This window comes from Bubalus bubalis, chromosome 20 (genome assembly GCF_019923935.1).
Source record: "Bubalus bubalis isolate 160015118507 breed Murrah chromosome 20, NDDB_SH_1, whole genome shotgun sequence".
Classification (NCBI taxonomy): Eukaryota; Metazoa; Chordata; class Mammalia; order Artiodactyla; family Bovidae; genus Bubalus; species Bubalus bubalis.
Genome location: NC_059176.1, coordinates 9340696 through 9365122, shown reverse-complemented (window position 1 = coordinate 9365122; position 24427 = coordinate 9340696). Strand labels below are relative to the sequence as shown.

General features: G+C 48.8%; 1 protein-coding gene across 1 annotated transcript in view; it reads left to right on the top strand.

Moving 5' to 3' along the window:
* Positions 1-2660: 2660 nt before the first annotated feature.
* Positions 2661-24427, top strand: part of BDKRB2 (bradykinin receptor B2) — a 31970-nt gene continuing 10203 nt past the window's right edge. The window contains exon 1 of the mRNA XM_006076929.4: positions 2661-2788. The gene's annotated coding sequence lies outside the window, so the exon portion shown is untranslated. The remainder of the gene's footprint in view (positions 2789-24427) is intronic.

Here is a 24427-nt window from a genome sequence, read left to right as displayed (position 1 = left end):
GCAAGTTCCGGGATATGGGGTTGTCCGTAGGTGTTTGGCCCCAGTCTGATTAGGGCAGGCACAGAGTGGCCTGAAGCGTGAGAGCCCGAGAAAACAAGCGACTGGAGTGTGATCCTAGCTGTTCAAGTAGAACTGCCCGGCTCCCAGTCAGGACTTCAAAACCGAGTCAAGATAGCATCCCCTTTCCCCTACCAACACACTGTGTTACTGCGGTGGATGGAGATTTCTGCAGACGGACGGATGCATGGTGGAGCTGCCTCAGTCAACAGTATTTACAGAAGCATTGGCACTGGATTCAGGTCTTTGGGGATTTTTCATCCCGTAGATGTAGAACCCTAGAATATGGGAGCTGGAAGGGACTTCACCAGGTCTCTGACATCCAGGGGTCTGAAGATGCTTTGGATCATCAAAGATCATTTCAATGATTTGATGAAACCTGTAGATCCTCTCTCCCAGAAAAAGCACACAGCACTGTTCCGTATACCATGTTAGAGGGTGGGTAGACCCTGGGCAGCTCTGTCCACAGAGCCCTGCCCCCACCTGGAAGGTTCGAAACCTCAGATTAAGGAGTTCTGGCAGGAACCAGTCACTGTGCAGAGGAGTCACTGAGACACCAGGTTGGGGAAGGGACCACAGTCAAGCTTATGTGACCAGTTTATAGCCAAGCTAGGTCTAAACCCCAGATCTCCCCTTAAACCTTTCCAGAAATTCATTTCCCCATCTCTCTGATGATTGTTGTTGTTCAGTTGTTCAGTCGTGCCCAACTCTTTGCGACCCCTTTGCAGCATGTCAGGCTCCCTGGTCCTTCACCAACTCCTGGAGTTTGCTCAACCTCATGTCGTTTGAGTTGGTAATGCCATCCAGCCATCTCGTCCTTGGTCAGTCCCTTCTCCTCCTGCCTTCAATCTTTCCCATCATCAGGGTCTTTTCCAATGGATCACTCTTCACATCAGGTGGCTATCTGATGATCAAGTCGGATTCCACTGCTGGTTTGAAGAGTTGGTAGAGAGAAGTTTCAAGTGAAGGGGAGACAGAAAGTGGGGTTTTGACCCTCTATCTCCCAGTACCCCCAGGCCCGTGTTATCTTCTCTGTTTTAAAAGAAAGGCTTTAAGACTTTTTTTCAAAAACATTTGAAGGCCCATGCACTTTCCAGCTTCTAAGCTTCGGGAGTGTTAAGTGCTGTGGATTGTCAGTAAGTCTCCAGGGTGAAGACAAAAAACATCTGAAGGCTTGTGCACTTTCCAGCTTCTAGGCTTCAAGAGTGTAAAGTGCTGTGGATTGTCAGTAAGTCTCCAGGATGAAGCCAAGAAAGTCAATCAGTGTTAAAGTGGGAGGACACCATAGCCAGACAGCCCCCCAAAAATGGCTGAGTCTCAGGAGCACAAAAACCCTTAAGTGTCACTGGGAAACAGGACCGGGCAAGGTGTTCTATCTCTGAAGATGTTTCTGAGTTTCTACTGCCATCATTCCTTTGGAAGCATGTGGGGTGTGTGTGTGTATGTGTGTGTGTGTTAGCTGCTCAGTCGTATCTGACTCTTTGTGACCCCATGGACAGTAGCCACCAGTTTCCTCTGTCCATGGGATTCTCCAGGCAAGAGTACTAAGATAGGTAGCCATTTCCTTCTCTAGGAGATCTTCCCAACTCAAGGATCGAACCAATGTCTCCTGCATTCCATGCTGCTGCTGCTATGTTGCTTCAGTCGTGTCTGACTCTGTGCGACCCCATAGATGGCAGCCCACCAGGCTTCCCCATCCCTGGGATTCTCCAGGTAAGAACACTGGAGTGGGTTGCCATTGCCTTCTCCACCTGCATTCCATACATGGCATTAAAAAAAAAATCAGAACTCCCCTGCCTCCCTGGTCAAACTCTGCTTCTACCTTCTGTGTAAATGCCCACTGTTTATACCTAAACTCAGACACAAAACAACCGCCTAGGGAAAACAGATCATGATTTATTGCTATAAACATGCTATTTAGAAAAATGTGTTCGCTTGTGGAGTCTGTCAGCTACCTACCTCAACACCAGCAAGAAGAAAGCTAGTATTTTAGGGGTCACCTGCTAGGTATCCGATTTTCACATCCATAGCTTCATTTAATTGAGAAAAGGAATGGGAAAGTGGTTAAGAACAGACTTTGAAGCCACACTGCCTGGGTTCCAGGGAGGATTAGCTGAGTGAATGCATTTATGTCTTTACAAAGCGCCTACCACAGTAAAAGTCATATACATGTCAGGACTGTTCCTAATCCTCACCACACCCGCTCTGAGTGTTGTCACCGTTAGCTCCATTTCAGAGTTCAGAGAGGTTAAGTCACTTGCCCGGGGCTTTTCGCTAGGGAAGCGGGGCTGAAAACCCCGGGCTGACTCGCAGCCCGGAACGTTTGCCAACTGGAGCCTCTCAAGGGCAGCCTGTCTACACAATAGAACACTCCGCGGACTAACTTGGAGGTCTTCCACGGGGCTCGCCCAGCTCCCCCGGCTCAGAAGCCAGGAGGAGCCCTGGGCAGCTGCAGCCACCCTGCCTGACCTCTGCAGGTCTGGGTTCTAGAAACTGTAGCCAGCCTGGCTAGGCAAGGCGCTGGGCAGAAGCCTGAGTGCTGGGCTAGGCTGGAGGTGGAGGGAGGAAGTGCCTAGAAGGGTGATGACATCACGACCCAGCCCTTGAAAGATGAGCTGTTCCCGCTGCCACTTCAGCTCCGCTCCGGAGGCTCCTGGGAGGACTGGGGTCCTGGGGCAGCCTCGCTGGACCAGGGAGCCACGGAGGCGCCGTCGATTATGCTCCAGACAAGGTGGGTGCTGGGCGGGGGCTGGACGGGCAGACCCGGCACAGAGGGAGGTGGGTAGATGGGTGACACACCCGGGGGCTGATCCCCAGGCTGGGAGAGAAGTTTTGTTCGGCAGCTGGGGAGCTTGGGAAAGTTCCTTTCCTTCCCTACAAGTAACAAGAAAGGTTCCCAGCAAGAGGAATTTTCTTGTTCTCGGTGTGTCTTCTTTCGGAACTGAGGAGACAGGCAGGCAGGCATGTGTTCGTGTGAGCAAGTTAGCGGTCTGATTTTATAGGCTCCGGGTGGATTCTTGCACTAGAGCAGGGAGAAGCGAGCGAGGTGCGGTGGGAAAGGTGTGGCGTTTAGACTCCAGAATCTGGCTTTGCACTCATAGCCCTGCCTCTCGTTGGCCCTGTGTGACCCTGGACAAGTTACTTAACCTCGCTGAGCCTCAGTTTCTCATCTGTAAAGTACCCTGCTCACCTACTTCCCAGGGTGTCTGGAGTTATTCAGAGCACAGATGGAAGGGGTTGTAAACTTGAGCTGATTTGCATCTGAGGTGGCTGTGATGATGATTCAGATAAGCTTCTCATCCCTCCTGTCTGGTCCTGGGTGGCTAGGATGGAGGGCTAAAACAGTACCTTGGTTCAGAGCATCAGCTCTGCATCCAGACCTAGTTGGCACCAAGTTCTGCTCTCATCCCCTGGGTAACATGTTTGCGTCCAATTTTTTTCTAGTTTCCTGGGCCAGAAAGCTGACCTGGCAGGGTGGTGGCCAAGAGAGAAATAGGCTGATGAAGTCAAGTGTCACATATGCAGTAGGTGCTCAATAAACCATAGCCGTTATCAGAGCTGCCAAGGGCAGGTAGTTTTACCAGCCTGGGTCAGGGTGGGAGGTGGGCGTTGCTCTGCCCGTTGCAGGTTAGAATGTGCCTTCCTGAGTTAGGCTCCCTGTGTCTCCTGCCAACCTCAGGAAGTGGGAGCTCTGGCCCAGGTATGAACCGTTGGGGGGACCAACCCCGCCCCATATTCCTCCTCTCAGCAAGAGAAGGGCTTGGCTGGCTGCGGGTAGAGGGAGCAACCCCACAGGTTGCTGGAGTCCTTCTGTGTTCTGTGTCCTTCTGGACCCCGGCAGTACTGTGAGTGGTGGGGATATTCCACAACAGGAGACCCAAAAGCTTGAAGGGCGCATTTATTGTTTTTCTCCTGCTCAGAACAGGAGCCAAACAGGGGTTGGAGCCAGAAGTGGTTTTGAAAACATTGCAAACGCAGGCTCCGCGCTGGCCCCACAGCAGGAGGCATGGAGGCAGGACCACAGGGTCTCATCCCTGCTCTGCCCTGAACTCACAAAACCCCTGCAATCGTGGGCTCTGGGATCCTCACGGAACAGATGAGGAAACTGAGCCTCCGAGTCAGGATGTAACCCAGCAAAGCCCTTCACTTAGGGTCTGGGAAGTCCTCAACCTCTTGGTGACTCAAGTCTATCACTTATAAGAAGGAGGAGGTTCCGATGATTGACTGATGGTGAGATATAAGGACTTGGGATTAGGCAGAAATGGGGAGATGCTGTCCCATGGCATCAAGCAGGGGAAACAGCTGTGCCACGTGGCCTCTGCTAACACAGTGATTCTGTCTGGATAAAAAGTTCAGAGGGGGTCCGAGGGTAAGACTAAGGGCTGTCCTTTTGACCTGTGCCACCTCAGGGTCAGAGAGGATGCACCCGGGGCATGGGAGGGGGGCTGCAGACCCAGCAGGGGATTCTGGTTTGCAAAATAAAAGCAGTGAGCGTGTCTGTCCCATTCACAGCCACCTCGCCTGCTCTTAAACCGTGCCTAGCATAAAGCAGACGCCAGTCAGTATTTGCTGAATGACTAAATAGCGGATGCATGAATGAACGAATGGATGGATAAATGAATAAGTGAATACTGATCACTTAGCAAGCACTACAAGTATACAGCATGTTAATAAGTTAATGAAGCCAATCTGAAAATGCTCCTATTACATTACATCCTGGAAAAGGCAAAACTTTAAGACAGTGAAAAGATGAGTATTTGCCAGAACTGGGGGTAGGGAGGGATGAACACACAGAGCACAGAGGATTTTTACGGCAGTGAAACTACTCTGCATGAAATTATGGTGGTTTGGGTCTTCCCTGGCAATTCAGCGGTTAAAACTCCACGCCTCCGTTGCAGGACGCATGGGTTCCGTACGTGGCTGAGGCACTGATGCCCTGTATGCCACACCGCACACTATGATGGTGGATACGTGTCATGATACATTTGTCCAAATCTATAGAATGTACAACAGCAAGAGAGAACCCTAATGTAACCCATAGACTGGGTGACACCACGTATCAGTGTAGGTTCAAGGATTGTAAGGACACAGCACTCCGGGTGCAGGATGTTGATTTGTGCACATGTGGAGCAGGAGGTACAATATTTGGGAACTCTGTACTTTCTGCTCAGTTTTTCTGTGAACTTAAAACTGCTCTAAAAATAAAGTCTACTTAAATTTTTTTAAACACACACAGTGTTTTGAAGATTCAGAAGGCACTTAGGGTTTCCCAGGCCATGAGTCTAATGAGCAGAACTTCCTAAGACTTGATACTAGGACTCAGGACATCACTTCTGATGCCCGCCCAGCCCAGGAGTCCCCTGAACTCCAAGTAACCGTCTTACTGCACATGCTTCCGGGAACAGAAAGCTCACTAATTTTTAAGTCTGCCTGCTTCATCTTGGGAGGATTACAGTGTTAAAAAGTCCTTCCTTACTTAGACTGAAGCTAAATCCCTCTTCCACTGACCACTGGCCCACTTTCTATCTTTTGGAGTTGGACTGTATAATTCTCATCCTATGGGTCCTCCCTGAACGAAACATCTACAGCTCCGCAATCAAAACACACTTTTCAGAACAAACCCAAGGAGTAAGGTGTTCCTTTGACTCTGGGATCTCTAGGGTTCTCGAGGCTAGAAAAATATAAACCCCCTCTAGAAAAAAAAAAAATCATCACTGCACAAAGCAGGGTGGAACAAGCATGGTCTCTGGGTTCAAATTCTGACTGCTTCCTGCTGGAGAAGTTCTCTGAGCCTCAGTTTTCTCATCTGTACAATGGGGATAGTCACTCTTGCTTCTGAAGACCACGGGGGGTTAGCTCAGAGGGTGTTGATGTAGTGCAAGTGGGGTTGGGGGACAGGCTCACTGCAGGTGCCCACCTAGCAGAGGGACAGCCTTTAGGCCCACCAGGGTGTTGTCTGCCCTCCAGTGGAGTCATTGCAGCTTGAGGTTTCCCAGGAAACAGGCACCCCTCAATGCACACCTAAACTCCATATTCCTAGGCAGTGCATCTGTGGGTGGCGACAGCTGGATCCCTGTCAGTCTTCCCTTGAGAGCTTAAAATTCGGGTTTCTACTCCACACACCCCAGCACCACTGGGCCCCCTCTGATCTCTGTGGCCAGTTGAACACCGGGGTGGGAGGGGGGTGGTCACAGAGATTTGGCTTCCAGATCCTGATCCAAACTTGCTAGCTGGCTGAGCCACCTCAGTGAGGTCACTTTGCTTCTCTGAGCCTCACGAAATCAGCAGCACCTGTGCTGGACACCCCATGGGGTGTTATAAACTGTGGAGTGCCAGGCATCCGGCAGCCCCAGAGCCTCTGTGGCTCTTGCTGTGCTGATGTGTACCTGTAACATCGCATCTCCTCTTCTGTCCTTCAGGTCCCCAGGCAACCACACTCCAGGGTGGGTGTGGCCTGACCGGGAAAGACCAGCTGTGGACCACACTGCCTTAGCAAAGGGCTTTCTGGGGAAGCAAACTCGAGGGGAACTTGGGCCCTGTCCCTGCCCAAGGCCCCAAAGCCACCAACCCCAGACCCATCCTCTTAATCCCCATGGCTGAGATTCGGGGTCCCCCACCTTCTAACTGGGGTTCCATCACTGTCCCTCCCGTCTCATCTCAGGAACCAACAGACACACTGTCCCTGAGAACCTGGGGCCCCAGACAGCTCCCAGCCCAGCTCCCCTGCACTGGGATTTGGGGCTCAGGAAACACCATGTGGTATCCTGCCTCCCCTACCCAGCTGGAAGCCCCTCCTGGGAAAAGCCTGATACGGCCCAGAGCACGGCACCCACTGGGAGTACCTGCAAGGCAGGGGAGACACCCTGACTGCAGAGGGAGACTTTCTGGGGTCTTTCCAGAGCCTCTGAGATCGCACCTTCCAGCCAAATTTGATGAAATTAATCCCATCAAATAATCCAAGAAAAGGAAAGATGTGTTACAGGGGAAAGTAGTTGATCAGTTAAACGAGTTCAGTTCTAAGGTATGGCTAACAAACTGCTGGTAATATGATTGCGAAGCTTTGTAACTGTTTCAGCAGCTACATGCTTAAAATAGATATAAAAATTAGGAAATAATCTGGAACAAAAATTTCTTATGATTTCAGCTACATCTGAAAATGGGAAAAAAAAAAAAAGAAGGGAGAAAGAAAAGTGTGCTAAAGATTTTTTAAATTGAAGTATTGTTGATTTTGGAGAAGGAAATGGCAACCCACTCCAGTATTCTTACCTGGGAAATCCCATGGACAGAGGAGCCTGGCATGCTACAGTTTATGAGGTTGCAGAGTGGGATACAACTGAGTGGCTAAACCACAACCACCACCATGGTTGATTTACACTAAATATTTTATCTTAGCTGGAAGAAGAGTTACTCTTCTACTATTAATGCTAACAGATGAACACAAGATTTAATATATTTGTTAAAAATTTAAAGATAATCATTAGAAGAACTGACGAGTGTATATATACATATAAAATTTTATATTATATTTGTAATATATTATTATAAAAAGTTAACACATTCTAAGGAATATTGATAGAAATTGACTATGTTCTAGGCCCTAAAGAAAAGTTTAATATAGCTCTCTTACAGGCTGCATTACTTGACAATATTGTGGAAATTAATATCAAATACAGAAATGAAGCACAACAAATCACTGTAAATTGTACAAAACACTCTTCCTCAGAACTCTTCTATCAGAGAGCATCAAAAGTGAAGTCATAGATCTTTGAGAAGTCACCAGTTATAAGAACATGGTTAACCAAATTTATGCTGCTGCTGCTGCTGCTAAGTCACTTCAGTCGTGTCCGACTCTGTGCGACCCCATAGACGGCCTCCTACCTGGCTCCCCCATCCCCGGGATTCTCCAGGCAAGAATACTGGAGTGGGTTGACATTTCCTTCTCCAATGCATGAAAGTGAAAAGTGAAAGTGAAGTCGCTCAGTCGTGTCCGACTCTTAGCAGACTCATGGACTGCAGCCTACCAGGCTCCTCCATCCATGGGATTTTCCAGGCAAGAGTACTGGACTGGGGTGCCATTGCCTTCTCTGAATCAAATTTATGGGATGCAGCCAAAGCCATACTCAGGAAAATTCGTGTTAAAATAATAATTATTATAAAGATTATCATATTATTTTTATACATAAACAGTAGAGATCACAAGTTAATGAATAAAATGTTCAGTTCAAGTAGTTCAGTTCAGTTCAGTCACTCAGTCGTGTCTGACTCTTTGCGACCCCATGAATTGCACCACGCCAGGCCTCCCTGTCCATCACCAACTCCTGGAGTTCACTCAAACTCACGTCCATCAAGTCGGTGATGCCATCCAGCCATCTCATCCTCTGTCGTCCCGTTCTCCTCCTGCCCCCAATCCCTCCCGGCATCAGGGTCTTTTCCAATGAGTCAACTCTTCGCATGAGGTGGCCAAAGTACTGGAGTTTCAGCTTTAGCATCATTTCTTCCAATGAACACCCAGGACTGATCTCCTTTAGGATGGACTGGTTGGATTTCCTTGCAGTCCAAGGGACTCTCAAGAGTCTTCTCCAACACCACAGTTCAAAAGCATCAATTCTTCAGCGCTCAGCTTTCTTCACAGTCCAACTCTCATATCCATACATGACCACTGGAAAAACCATAGCCTTGACTAGACGGACCTTTGTTGGCAAAGTAATGAAGTTAGATAGACCCAAAAAAAGTAGAAGAAAGAAAAAGAAGTAGGAGAAAAACTAACGATGACAAAACAAGATGATCAATTAGAAAGGGGAAAATGTTAATATCAGTATCTCATCTAAGGGAAAACCAAAACCTGGCTCTTTGAAAATAGGTGAGGAGAAGGAAATACAGGAAGTGATTTGTGCTATGTGGAGAATTCTAAGTTGAGGGAGTGATGAGCGGTCACTTCATTGATAGTCAAGAGCAGCCTGCAGCAGATCTGGGGCTCAGCGCCCTGGCCGTCTCGGGCCGTGGGAAGGAGGTTCTGCTTGGCTAGAGGTTTCTGTCAGCCCCATGAAGGCTTTCTTTCCATCCTGGCCTCCTGCTCTCTGGTGGGGAGGGGAGGGAGTTCCGGGTGGGAGGGTGGGTGTTCCACATCCCTGAAGGCGGGGGAGCAGAGCTAAAGGCCTTGCCCGGTGCCATGGCCCAGGGCCAGCTTCAACATTTTATGTGTAAGTCTCATTAGATCCCACAGACCAACAGCCTCACAGATGTGCTAAGTATTTAGCCACTGGTCCTTTTTAAAAAGGTCATTATTTTAAAATTAGGATATACGAATGTGAAATTCGCTCAGTTGTGTCCGACTCTTTGCAACCCCATGGACTCTAAGGTCCGTGGAATTCTCCAGGCCAGAACAATGGAATGCGTAGCCTTTCCCTTCTCCAGGGGATCTTCCTAACCCAGGGATAAAACCCAGGTCTCCTACATTGCAGGCAAATTCTTTACCAACTGAGCCACAAGGGAAGTCCAAAACTAGGATATGTCACATAAAAAAGCTTAGATTGCCAGCTTCTCTAGAAATGCAGTTATCTCTGGCAAGGCTGAACTTGGATCCCTTCACATGGCCACACTCAGCTCTTTAGGTAAGACCTTGACCCTCCAGGTGCCCACTGCTCACCCAGCACGAGCATCTGGTATCTCCAGTACCCCACCTTAATGGGCCCCAGTGGGCATTTGAATTCAAGGCTCTGCTTTGCATCTTGGGAAGTACAGGCCTAGTGAAGGCCACCAGGATAGAACTGAGCTATTTATAATGTGGTGAAAGAACTCTCAGAGCAGATTTACGAGGGCCTGTGCTACCTCCGCCACATCCACTCCCCGCAGGCTTACTGAAAAGAAAACCCCATGTAAGGGAAAGCAAAGGCAGGCCTCTCCCTACACCAGCCTTCAAGGGTTGAGCTATGAAAAGGGCCTGTGATAAAGCTGCCAAGAGACTTAGAGATGGGGCACTTCCCAGGCTTAAAGCAGGAACACCCAACTGTGGAGCTGAAACCGTATTGGAGGGCTTGACCCTTCCCAGCCGAGAGGGGACACAGCTGGTGTGAAACCGAAGAAAATCTGAGCTACCGAGGATCCTATGCACATCACCTCTCCAGTCCTCATGCTGTGTTGGAGCCGTCTGTGTGTCTGTCTCTCCTGCAGTCCATGAGCCCCTCAAAGGCCAAGGCCTCGCCTCAGCCATCTGTCTATCTCCAGCCTAGCAGAGCAGCAGGCTGCAGCGTGCAAGGGGGCCTGAAGCGCCCTCCTAGTTGCTGCAGGCTGTACACTGTCACTGTGGACAGTGGTCAAGTTTTCTCCCAGGAGGCTCCGGACCTGTAAAGTGAAGGGCACGTCTAAATGGGGAAGGACAGGTGGTAGGCTGGACGAGGCTGGAGCCCAGATCAGGGGAGCACCCCCCGACACAGGCACCATGGCCGCCATACCCCTGACAAAGCTGCCCCCGTGCAGGAGTGGAGGAAACATTCTCTGAGGGGACAGAGATGCTCAGGGGCTTGCTGGCCTGAGTGCACCTGCCTTGTGCTCGGGGCCTGGTCTGGTTCCCCCTCCAGGACACCGTGCTTCCCCGGGTGGGCCAAGATGTCAGGGTGGGAATCAAGAGGTGCATTCTGGCCAGCCATGAGGAGACCAGCCCTGCCACTGGTGGGGGGTGGGGGAGAGGCAGGGAGAGAAGATGGGGAAAGAGGGGCAGGAGCTGGACACTCTGGGGGAAACTTAGGCCCTGGCCTGGGTGCTTCCCACTCTAGGGTGTCATCTCCAAACCCCAGCTGGGTGCTGAGTGCCCTAATTGGGCCACTTAGATGTCCCTAGCAGTGGACATGTGTGTATACCACAAAAATAAACTACAGTCGTGGGGACTTTCCTTGCAAGTGGCCTGGGGAATTTCTTTTGAGAGTGCGTAGATTGTGGTGGCTGGGAATGAGGGGGTGGAGGTGGGCCCCTAGGAGAGTCACCACATGAAACACTCCTGGGTCTGGGGGGCCTCGGGGGCAGCGGTTACTCCAAGGTGGGGAAGGGAGCCTAGCATTAATGAGATCCAGGACTGATCCCACTGGGTCCTCACCACCACTTGCAGGCAGGACATAATGACCCCACTCATACAAATGGGGGGACCCAGGCCCAGAGACGGGGCCACTGGCTCAGTCACACTTCTTGGTAATTGTCAAAGCTGAGATCTGGACGCCCCCAAATGGATGCTACCTCCCAGCTTCTTTTGTTTGCTGCACGAAGGCTGGAGCTGGCCTGCGGATGCTCTGGGCGGGTGTTGGGGGGGTGGGGGGGGGGGCGTGGTAAGGACAGGTGACCAGATAATCCAGAGGTGGGGAGAGAGGGAAAGTGGCAGGCAACATGCAAAGGAAGGGTTTCCCACAGCAGCAAACACCTCCAACCCAACAGAGGAGCATCTCCAGACTCAGGAGAGAAACAGGCTGTGACAGTGAATGGTCTTCCTCCAGGGAAGGCAGCAGAGAGCCATGCTGAATGAGGAAGGGCTCAGGGAACACGCCATCCTTGCCGCCTTCGTGAGAAAGCCACCCAAAGATGAAACCTGGGCGACAGAGACATGAATCAGAAGGAGGAACAGAGGCTGGGGAAGGATGTTTTTGGTTCCTTGGGACCCCAAATACAAAGAATAAGCCTGAATCCTGTGACAGTAAGTGGCTTTTGGTGGAGCAAGAAAATCTCACCTCCCCCAGAGTTTCCCTCAGTCACTCCCCAACCAGGTGTTCTTTCCTGGGTTCTTAGAAGCCCATGATTCCACCTGCTTGATACCGACCAGGGTTCCTGGCACTCCCCAATCAATAGGAATTGACTAGAAGCTGGACAAGGTTCACGTATTGCTGAAGTCTGGCTTGGGGAATTTTGAGCATTACTTTCCTAGCGTGTGAGATGAGTGCAATTGTGCGGTAGTTTGAGCATTCTTTGGCATTGCCTTTCTTTGGGATTGGAATGAAAACTGACCTTTTCCAGTCCTGTGGCCACTGCTGAGTTTTCCAAAATTACTGGCATATTGAGTGCAGCACTTTCACAGCATCATCTTTCAGGATTTGAAATAGCTCAACTGGAATTCCATCACCTCCACTAGCTTTGTTCATAGTGATGCTTTCTACGGCCCACTTGACTTCACATTCCAGGATGTCTGGCTCTAGGTGAGTGGTTCAAGCTGGTTTTAAGAAAAGGCAAAGGAACCAGAGATCAAATTGCCAACATCCGCTGGATCATGGGAAAACAAGAGTTCCAGAAAAACATCTATTTCTGCTTTATTGACTATGCCAAAGCCTTTGCCTGTGTGGATCACAATAAACTGTGGAAAATTCTGAAAGAGATGGGAATACCAGATCATCTGACCTGCCTCTTGAGAAATCTATATGCAGGTCAGGAAGCAACAGTTAGAACTGGACATGAAACAACAGACTGGTTCCAAGTAGGAAAAGGAGTACGTCAAGACTGTATATTGTCACTCTGCTTATTTAACTTATATGCAGGGTACATCATGAGAAACGCTGGGTTGGAAGAAGCACAAGCTGGAATCAAGATTGCCGGGAGAAATATCAATAACCTCAGATATGCAGATGACACCACCCTTATGACAGAAAGTGAAGAGGAACTAAAAAGCCTCTTGATGAAAGTGAAAGAGGAGAGTGAAAAAGTTGGCTTAAAGCTCAACATTCAGAAAACTAAGATCATGGCATCTGGTCCCACCACGTTATGGGAAATAGATGGGGAAACAGTGGAAACAGTGTCAGACTTTGTTTTTGGGGGCGCCAAAATCACTGCAGACGGTGACTGCAGCAGTAAAATTAAAAGGCGCTTCCTCCTTGGAAGGAAAGCTATGACCAACCCAGACAGCATATTGAAAAGCAGAGATATTACTTTGCCAACAAAGGTCCGTCTAGTCAAAGCTATGGTTTTTCCAGGATGTAAGAGTTGGACTGTGAAGAAAGCTGAACTCCGAAGAATTGATGCTTTTGAACTGTGGTGTTGGAGAAGACTCTTGAGAGTCCCTTGGACTGCAAGGAGATCCAACCAGTCCATTCTGAAGGAGATCAGCCCTGGGTGTTCTTTGGAAGGAATGATGCTAAAGCTGAAACTCCAGTACTTTGGCCACCTCATGCAAAGAGTTGACTCATTGGAAAAGACTCTGATGCCGGGAGGGATTGGGGACAGGAGAAGAGGATGACAGAGGATGAGATGGCTGGATGGCATCACCGACTCAATGGACGTGAGTTTGAGTGAACTCCAGGAGTTGGTGATGGACAGGGAGGCCTGGCGTGCTGCGATTCATGGGGTCGCAAAGAGTCGGACACGACTGAGTGACTAAACTGAACTGAACTGAGAGGCTGGACAAGAAATTCAGGCGAGGCTCTATAGGGGTCCCTAATGCAGCAGGGGAGAGCTAGAACAGAGAAGTTTCCCTTGCTTGGTCCCTGAGGTGGGGTGAGCTGGTTCCTTATACAGGATAAGGGTGGGAGTGTGTCCAGGGTTGGCTTAGGTGTTTTGCCCATTCCTTTGAGGGGGCATTGCTCCTGACACCTTGTTTTTGTCCTGGACTTTTCAGAACTGGCAGTTGGGTTTTTTGCTCTTTTTGTATCTTCTTGTCTGAAATTTGCAGCAACTGCACACGCACGCAGCTATTTTTAGTCCCTTTACTTTCTTTGTGTTTTGTAGCTAGGGGAGATGGAGTCTGTTCTGATGCAAGCATTGCAGCACCGCAGTAAAGGGTCCCGAGTCCCAGGCTGTCTCATGCTCAGGACTGGTGGTTGGGTAGGACGGGAAATCATTGAAGACACAGCTCATAAATACACAAACCATTTCATTCTAAATGAAAACCTGATTGCACATTGATTTACCAGTTTTCGTGTAAGCAGAGTCTTTTCTTTGAACTTGAGCTGGCTGATTATCTCTTATCCAAGCTAACCCATCACTCATTCTCTATTCTGAAAAAACAAATAGAAGAGAAAACTTGGCTTATTTAAATAGTTTTCTTCCAAGAGTAATCAACATTCTTCACAGAAAATGTGAAGGCTACTACAAAGAATGAAGGAAACACAAAGGAAACCCAGGATTCCATTGCTTATTTGCAATAATGACTAATTATTAGTAGGGCATGTGTGCATACTGTCGTGTCTGACTCTGCAACCCCACGATTGTAGCCTGCCAGGCTTCTCTGTCCACGGGATTATCCCAGCAGGAATACTGGAGTGGGTTGTCGTTTTCTCCTCCAGGGGACCTTTCTGCTCAGGGATCAAACCCGAGTCTCGTGCGGGTTCTGCATTGGCAGGCGAATTCTTTACCACTGAGCCACCTGGGAGGCCCGGTTATTAGTAGTTATAATTTGGTATTCTGCCTTCCAGATTTTTTTCCTGCTGTGTTATACATATGATTTAGTGCCCAGGTTTTTCCCCACCTGACATTCTCTCCAAAGTGTTTTCTGTCTCTTAGTGAACTCTTTGGAGCATCACTATTCACCTGTTTAATCAGTCTCCTAGTCTGAAAATTTTTTGCTTGTTTCTTATTTCCCTAATCCAAGGGTGGGAGGCTTCTCCTGTCCTTTTGATTGTTTTCGGCAATAACAAGCAAAAAGTAAAGGGTATTTTTTTAGGTTCTTGATTTGCTTCACTGAAATATCCCCAAATCCAATTTTCGGAGGCAGGTTTGAGAGCCTGTCAACCCTCTGTATCTAGAGAAGACACAGAAGCTCTCATCTGCCGGCCTCCCTCCTTCAGCGGGTGACTAGCCCTCTAAACATCTGCAAACCAGATTGTTTTATTGTTGTCTTAACTCCAAGGATTCCTGAGGAATCAGGGCCAGGCAGCCAGGAGCTGGAGACGGTGGACAGCGTGGTGTCTCACTCTTATAAGAGTAATCCCTAACTGAGTGCCTGCGTGTGTGCCAAATCTCTTCAGTTGTATCCAACTCTTTGCGACCCCATGAGCTATAGCCCACTAGGCTCCTCTGTCCATGGGATTCTTCAGGCAAGAATACTGGAGTGGGTTGCCATGCCCTCCTCCAGGGACTCTTCCTGACCCCGGTATCGAACCTGGGGTTCCTGCGTTGCAGGACCCCTGAGCCACCAGGAAAGCCCAATTGAGTGCCTACGAATCATCAATCCCATGTCAGCAATAAGGAAACCAAGGCTCCTAGAGGTCCAGGGACCGAGCAGTGAGAAGAGGCACGGAACTGTGGTCCTGCATCTCCCTCCTGGCCAGGCTTTGAGTGGAGTGTGCTGGAGGGTGAGCAGCTTGGGCGTGGCCTCCCCCTGGCCCAGGCCTCCCATGGGCCAGGCGGAGCATCTCCCAGGCTCTTCCTTCTGCTTCCCAAACTGTGACATACGCTGGGACTAGGTGAGCTCATGCATGTCAGAAATGCTCCTCCATCCCGATTCAAAGAGTTGGAAATTTCCAGCTGCTTTAGCACTAGGAATGATGAGCTCTGGTGGCCTGCACCCACAAGCAGTGTCTGTGGGAGTGTCGGGGCCCTGGACCAGGACACACAGCCCCCTAGTGCCAGCTGAGCTGCAAACTTCAGTTCCTCTGCAGGGTTAGAGGAGGGAGATACCAGTCCCCTCAGCCCCCCGCTACTTCTCCCCCTGCCCCCCGCTAGGAGAAGGCCGCCTAGTGAGGGTAGAGTAAGTGCAGAGGTTGGGTGGTCTGAGGCCAAACCTTGCTTCTCAGCTGGGTGACTTTTGGGGAATTAGTAACCTCTCTTCCCAGGTGGCTCAGTGGGAAAGAATCCACCTGCCAATGCAAGAAACTCGGGTTCAGTTGCTGGGTTGGGAAGATCTCCTGGAGAAGGAAATGGCAACCCACTCCAGTATTCTTGCCTGGAAAACTCCATGAACAGAGGAGCCTGGCTGGGTCGCAAAAGTCAGACACGACTTAGAGACTAAACAGCAACACCGACCTCTCTGAAGTTCGTTTTCACGCTGAAGTTGGATGGTGTCACACCCAGAGTAACACTCCTATAGTGTTCTTGGAGAATTAAGGGAGATCAGGTCTGTGAATCTTCTGACAGTGGGCAATTCCAGTACCTTCATATCATAAAATTTAAGATATGTGTCTCTGTACACACTGCTGTATTTAAAATGGACACCCAACAAGGATCTACCATATAGCACATGGAACTCGGCTGGATGTCATGTGGCAGCCTGGATGGGAGGGGAGTGTGGGGGAGAACGGATACACGCGTAGAGGTCTGAGTTCCTTTCCTGAAACTATCACCATGTTGTCAATCAGCTATACTCCAATACAAACTAAAAAGCTAAAAAATAATAATACATATGTCTCAAACCGGAAAGGCTGACGGGCAGGGAAGCCATGGGGTTAGGTGGGACAATCACATGTAGTCCCTAGGGCTAAATTCATAGAATTTAAGGAAGCTTGGTCCAAATACACCAAAAACACTGCCCAGACTTTACTTGAATTCTTCCAGTGACAGGGAGCTCACTACTGCTAATAGCAATACAATTCAGCAAACATTCAAAAGCAGTTATGCTACTAGAACTTCAAATTCAGAGAAGCAAAAACTCTGTTCTGTGCTTGAGTGACTGACAATGTGGCAATCAAGACATATATAAAGAGAAAGAAAACTGCAATGTGTGTGTGTGTGTGTGTGTGTGTATGTGTATACGTAGTGAAGTGAAAGCCGCTCAGTCGTGTCTGACTCCTTGCGATCCCATGGACTACACAGTCCATGGGATTCTCCAGACCAGAATACTGGTGTGGGTTGCCATTTCCTTCTCCAGGGGATCTTCCCCACCCAGGGATCGAACCTGTGTCTCTTGCGTCTCCTGCATTGCAAGCGGATTCTTTATCACTGAGCCATCTGAGAAGCCACTGTTAATGTAGAGTTGGATCCAAAAAAAAAATCTCTCAATGGCAAAATTTTTCTAGCTTGAAAATTCCATGGTCCTGACACATCTGGGGTACTTGGAAGTTTACAAAGTACTTTTGCATCTAAATCCTTGAGTTCAAATCCTACCCCATCCCTGTCCACTTACTAGCTGATAAACTTGGCCAAGGCCATTTGCCTAAACTTGCACAAGCCCCTCTCTGGAATCCGAGCCTGTTTCATTGTTTATTAAGATGAGGACAAGGCTGTGAGCCCCACCCTCCTTACAGGACTGAGGGAGGCACTTCTGCACTGCGTCTCAGGCCAGGCTCTGAGGCTGAATTCTGCTGAGGCTCAGTTTAGCAACGTCTGTCTAGACCTGTTGCAAAGACTGAGCCGGTTGATATTTGTTAAGTGCTCAGAACAGAGCTGGTGTACGGCAGATGGTACATCCATTGCTGTCAACATCATCGTCACCATCATTATTCATCCTTCTACAATACTTCCTGATCACCAGCCCTGGGCCCTGCGTATGGGGGTTTCTCTGTAAGGTACTTGAAAATGTGGGCCAACAAAATTAAGGTTGTAGGCACTTTGCACATTGTGGCCAGTCTTCACAAACCCTTTTCAGGAGAAGTTATACCTACTGGGGCTTCCCTTATGAGTCAGTGGTAAGGAATCCGTCTGCCCATGAAACCCACTCCAGTATTCTCGCCTGGGAAATCCCATGGACAGAGGAGCCTGGTGGGGGTGGGCTAGTCCGTGGGGTTGCAAAAGAATCAGACAAGACTGAGCATTGTTGTTTACGACGACAGGCCCATTTTACCAAGAGGCTATATTGCCTGCCCCAGGTCATCCAGCCAGACGAAAACCAAGACACGTTCTGGGTTTGCCTGGCTCCCATGCCAGGCATGATGTGAGTACCTAAGCAAGGGACAGGGGCCTGACATTTCCTGTCCTCTCTGCTTCTCCATTCTTGGGAGATGTCAGGCCCATTCCTTTGCAGATCACCCTTTCATTCTTTTCTAAAGAAGGCATAACACGAACAGAACCCAGAGCTCTGGAATTCTGAAGGTTGACTTCCTGGATTCCAAGGGGATCAGCCTCCTGCTGCAGAATCGGGCAGAGGGTAGCAGTCACATGGCTGGGGAAGGCTTAATTATTTGAAGTATAATTGATTTACAATGTTATGTTGCTTTCTGCTGTACAGCAAAGTGATTTAGTTATACATATATATACATTCTTTTTCATATTATTTTCCATTGTGTTTTTATCACAGGATTTTGAATACAGTTCCCTATGCTATACAGTAGGCCCTTGTTATTTATCCATCCTATATGTACCGGTTTGCATCTGTTAATCCAAAACTCTCACTCCATCCATTCCCCAGCTCTGTTCCCCCTTGGCAACCATAAGTGTATTCTATGACTGTGAGTCTGTTTCAAAGATAAATTCGTTTGTGTCATGTTTCAGGTTCTACGTATAAGTGATATCATCTGGTATTTGTCTTTCTCTTTCTGACTTAGTTCACTTAGTATGATCATCTCCAGGTCCATCCATGTTGCTGCAAAAGGCATCATTTCATTCTTTTTTATGGCTGAGTAATATTCCATTGTGTATATGTACCACATCTTCTTTATCCATTCGTCTGTTGATGGGCATTTAGGTTGCTTCCATGTCTTGGCTATTGTGAATAATGCTACTTCATGAACATGGGGTGCATGAATTTTTTGAATTATAGTTTTTTCCAGATATATGCCCTGGAGTGGGATTGCTGGATCACATGATAATTTTATGTTTTAGTTTTCTGAGGAAACTCCATACTGTTCTTCATAGTGGCTACACCAACTTACATTTCCACCAACAGTGTAGGAGGGTTCACTTTTCTCTACACCTTCCTCAGCATTTGTTACTTGCAGACTCCTTAATGAATGACGGCCGTTCTGACTGGCATAAGGCAATACCCCTGTGGCTGATCTCACTGTGGCTTTGACTTGGGCAGGCCTGACGGGGTGGGGCAGGCACCCTGAACCTGGGAAGCTTGGAGGCTTCAAGGAGCCTGGCAGGAAGATACTTCTGCTTCACCATGCCCAGCGAAGGGAAACTTGCTAAGACTGACTCATTCTTCCCATCTCTATAAGAGTTTTTGGATGCCAGTGAGTAAGGAGATGAACCCTGAAAAAGCAGTGCACTGGGCCTATTGCCTCTGCTTGCATGCTTCTCAGAACGGGGAGCTCACTGCTCCTCCACAGCAGCTCATTTCCCCTCTAGGGACATGATTCTACAGATGTCTCCAGACCCATGTAGTACAAGCTCTCATTCTCCCAATGAGAAAATGAAGTCCCAGAATTGTCAAGGTCACCCCTGGTACCCAGTGATGGAGGCAGGACCAGAACCCAGGCTTGATGCCCAAAGCCCTGGACCCTTCTACCTCTTTGCTATAGAGTCTCAGACAAGGGAGGGAGCCCTGATAGCTGAGAGGTCAAGGAAGGCCTCTCAGAGGAGCTGACACTTCAGTGGTCCTTGAAGAATGGCACTGGGATGTGGCTTGATGTCCACGTTCTTTTTTCCTGCCCAGCAAGCCTGTGCCTTTTCTGCTGTATCGCACACTGAGCGCGGCAAACATGAGGAATAAAAGTTTGTTGAATGAATGAATAAATGGGCAGAAAGGCCACTCCCGGGAGGTAAATGGGTGTGGGTCCCTTCACAGCCAAGGGCATCTGGCGGAGACCCTGTGCAGGAAGGGATGAAACACCACCTGCCTCACATTTGGCGTCCCCCACTCATTCTTGGGCAGGACCCAAACCTCTTCGTGCCACGAAGGGTTGTTTTTTCTCTGCGGTTGGCTCAGTCTCCACAGTATTTTCCTCCCACGTGTTTTATAAACCGGGCTGGATAGGAAGACTGGTCACGACACACAAACATGCGTGTGGCTGAAGCCCCAGGCCTGCTGTCCCCTCCTCCTGCCCCAGCAAGGCTGGGCCACCCCTGGGGCCACCAGGACCTTCAGGGAGCTGGGGCGTCTACTGGAAAATGAGGATCTTCAGGTCACCAAGTGTGAGCAGTTCCTGAACAAAGGCTTTTCTGGAAAACACACTCCCTCTGGACCTTACATAGTTTTGGCTTTTATTCTTTTGCAAAGATTTCTATTTCCTCCCTTTATAAATTATTTACATGCTCGTGATGAAAAACCCCAGAACATACAGGAAATGGACATCTTTCTTTTTAAAAAATCTTTTTATTGAAGTATAGTTGATTTACAATATTGTGTTAGTTTCTGGTATATAACAAAATGATATATATGGGGTGTGTGTGTATATATATACACACACACACATATATATATATATTCATATATGCTTGCTAAGTCACTTCAGTCATGTCCAACTCTTTGCAACCCTATGAACTGCAGCCCTCCAGGTTCCTCTGTCCATGAGATTCTCCAGGCAAGAATACTGGAATGGGTTGCCACGCCCTGCTCCAGGGAATCTTCCTGACCCAGGGATCAAACCCACATCTGTTACATCTCCTGCATTGGCAGACGGGTTCCTTATCACTAGCACCACCTGGGAAGCCCTTGCAGGATCATGTTGCTGCTACTGCTAAGTCATTTCAGTCGTGTCCGACTCTGTGTGATCCCATATGGCAGCCCACAAGGCTCCCCCGTCACTGGGATTCTCCAGGCAAGAACACTGGAGTGGGTTGCCATTTCCTTCTCCAATGCATGAAAGAGAAAAGTGAAAGTGAAGTCGCTCAGTCATGTCCGACTCTTCGCGACCCCATGGACTGCAGCCCACCAGGCTCCTCCGTCCATGGGGTTTTCCAGGCAAGAGTACTGGAGTGGGGTGCCATCGCCTTCTCCATTGCAGGATCATATGGTAGCTCTATTCTTTGTGTTTTGAGGAACCTCCATACTGTCATCCATAGTGGCTACACCAACTTATATTCCCACCAACAGTGGAGAAAGGTTCTCTTTCCTCCACACCCACATTTTCATAATAGTCATTCCAACTGGTGTGAGGTGATACCTCAATGTAGCTTTGATTTGTATTCCTCTAATGATTAGTGACGGTGAGCATCTTTTCACGTGCTTGTTGGCCATCTGTATGTCCTCTTTGGAGAGATGTATATTTAAGGTCCTCTGTCCATTTTTTGATTGGGTTGTTGGGGTTTTTTGGTTGTTGAGCTGTGTGAGCTGTTTGTATGTTTTGGAAATTCAGCCCTTGTGGGTTGAATCGTTTTGCAAATATCTTCTTCCAGAAGAACATCTTTCTAATCACGCAAAGGCAGCTGCTCTTATAGTTTCGGTGCGTGTCCCCGGCACACCTTTGCAGGGGCTGGGAGTGTGAGGCTTGGGCTTTTGAGCATGTTCACAGTCAGGCCTTAGCACACAGCCCTGTCTTCTGCACAGGATGAGCGCAGTTGTGGGATGACTTAGAAAACGCAAAACAAACAGGGGGCTAAGGTACCATGATTCCAGGACCGGGGGTCAGTGTTGCGCTCTGGCACTAAGCGGCTGTGTGTCCTGGGAGAATGTCTGCTGTCTCCGCCCTCTGTGTCCACTTCTGTAACACGAAGGGGTCTGATGAAAGAGTGTCCAGGAGCCCTTCCCACCCTAGTATTCCAGAATCCTGTCAGGCTAACCCGGGATTCTGGAATTATCCTGGAGCAGAGGGAAGAAGGAAGAACATGCCAGGTACAGGAACCCAGCTTTCCAATAAGATGGCCCCTCGGGCTCTGTTCCCATTGGCCCCAGACCTGTGAGCACATCCCAGTGCCTGGTCACCTCTGGCCTGGACAGACCCCTGACAGGTCACTCCAGCAGGAGACAGGCTGGGCCGTGGCTCTGCCTGAACACCGGCGTTTACTCGCTGTGTGACTTTCGGCATCTCCTCACCTCTCTGAGCCTCAGTTTCCCCCTGTGTCATGAGGACCTGGGGGTAAGTTGAACATTTTCTTTTTAAGTAGAACTCCTTTCTCCAAAAAAATTGTTTGCAGAAACCTAACATAGAGCAGAGAGGAAGGAAACCCTGACACATACAGCTCCTTTAAAGTGTGTTAACCATTGTCCTAAGCACTTTATGTTCATGACCCTGTCTCTCCTGACAGCAACCCTGCAGAGTGGGTGCTGTTAGCTCTCCATTTGACAGATGGAGATGCTGAGGCCCCGAGGGGGTTGGTTATCCACAGCTAGTAAGTGTTGGAGTTGGGATTCTGAGGTGGTTGGATCTCAGTAGTGAAAGTCCAGGCCCCTGTCTTTCCAACCCATTGGGGACATCCCCCGGCACCCAGCCCATGCTCTTCCGCACACACACACACACACACACACACACACACTGTGGTTTGCCCTCTGCAGCTCCTCTCAAGGTCTAAACCACAAGTGACTGATGAGATTGAGACATTGAGGTTTCCTGTCCCCCCAAAACCCACATCACTGATGCTGAGCAGGGCCTGGGAGGCCCACAGGGGCCTGCTTGGCATCATCACCAAAAGGTCCCAAGGCCCAAGGCCCATGGGCTACCAGTTTCCAGCCTGTGCTGATCTCCTAGCCACGTTCACGCGGCCAGCAGAGCCCTGGTTTGAATTGTCCACCTACAGCCACCTGCACAGACCTTCTTCCCTTGAAGAATGAAGTCACAGTGCCCCCTTCAGACCAGGGGCAGCCAGGCCTGAAAGCCCATATGATCCCTCAACTATTCACAGGGGGTGCCTTGCATCAGGAACTTTAAGGAGGGGGATGAGGCCTTCCCAGGCAAGAAAAATGCCTTGGCATTTGGACTCAGGTAGACCTGGATTTGAATCCTGGCTCTGCCTATGGCTAGCTGTGTGATCCTGAACCATCTCAGGTTACTTAGCTAAGTCTCTGCCTTCCTGTCTGGTATATGGGAATATACCATATATTTATATTCCCATATACATACCATATATGGGAATACACCATATATGGGTATATACCCATATACCATGTATGGTATATACCATGTATGGTATATGGGTATATGGGAATATACCCACGTATATGGGAATACACCCATATACCATGTATGGTATATGAGTATATGGGAATATACATCAACCACACAGTGCGGTCTTTAGGATGTACCAGGCAGAGCACACAGTAAGTTCTTCCACTTCCCTTTGCCTCTACTCTGAAGATGTGTCTGCTGGGGAGGAAGAGAAAAGTAAGGATCACCCTGCCTTCTATCTGTCAGTGAACAATCATGTATTGAGCACCTAGTAGGAGTCTGAGGAAGGAAGACACAACATAAGCATTTCTGATAGACCTGCACTAAGCAACGTGGTGGAGAAGGAGGAGGGGGAGAGGAGGGAAGAGAACGCCACTGCTTGAAGGTGTTCAACTGAGAAAAAGAGCCAGTGAAAAAGAGACTGGAGTGCGGGGCTTGAAGCATGTGCTTGGTCACGTCTGACTCTTTGCAACCCCATGGACTAGTTAACCCCCAGGCTCCTCTGTCTATGGGGATTCTCCAGGCAAGAATACTGGAGTGGGTAGCCATTCCCTTCTCCCGGGGATCTTCCTGACCCAGGGATTGAACCTAGGCCTCCTACATTAGCAGGTAGATTCTTTATCTGCGCCACCAGGGAAGCTTGGCAATGGGAGACAGGTACTAACAAATTTATTGCAAGGAATTGGCTTACGTGATTGTAGGGCTGACCAGACAAGCCCAGAATCCATCAGTAAGGTGATCAGGAGAGGCAACCTGAACTCTCAGGCATGGCTTGTCCACAAGTGGAACTTCTTCTTCTGGGAAACCCTGCTTCTGCTCTTAGGGCCTGTCAACTGATTAAGCCAGGCCCACCTAGATACTCAGGATGATTTCCTTTACTTAACATCTGATAAGGGATTTCAATAACACCTTCAAAATGCCTTTACAGCAACATCTGGATCCATATTAGATTGAATAATGGGGGGCTGTAGCCTAGACACATCGACACATAAAACTAACCATCCCAGGGCACTTTGGGAGGCTCCATGGAAGGGTTGGTAACTGAGTGGGTCTCAACTTCAAAAGGTAGAAAGTGGGGAAGGGGATTCAGGCATCGGGGGCAGCCCTGGAAAAGGCAGAGGGGGTGGGAAGGTAAGAAAGAGCCTTGGGAAGCGGATGTGGATCATCATGACTGAAGTCCCATGGAAATACATTAATACAAAGGGATAGAAATCGAGGAATAGTTTAATAAATAACAATAAACCAACACAATGCATTCTCTTAAAGGCATCCTTATGATGCTATAGAACAACATGGAAAATTTTTCTTGGTCTGATGGTCTGTGTAAAACCACAGGAGACGAAAGGCTGGTTGAAGGCGTATGAAAAGAGTTGTTTGGGTATAGAATTCTGGGAGATTTTAGCATTTTTAAATGCTCTACTGTGGTCATATTATCTTTTTTTAAAAGGGGAGAGGTTTATTTTTTTAAGGGGAAAGATTGGTGTTAGGCTATCAGCTAGAATTGCTCATTCATTCATTAAAACAACGAAGTTCAATGTCTGGGAAAGAAA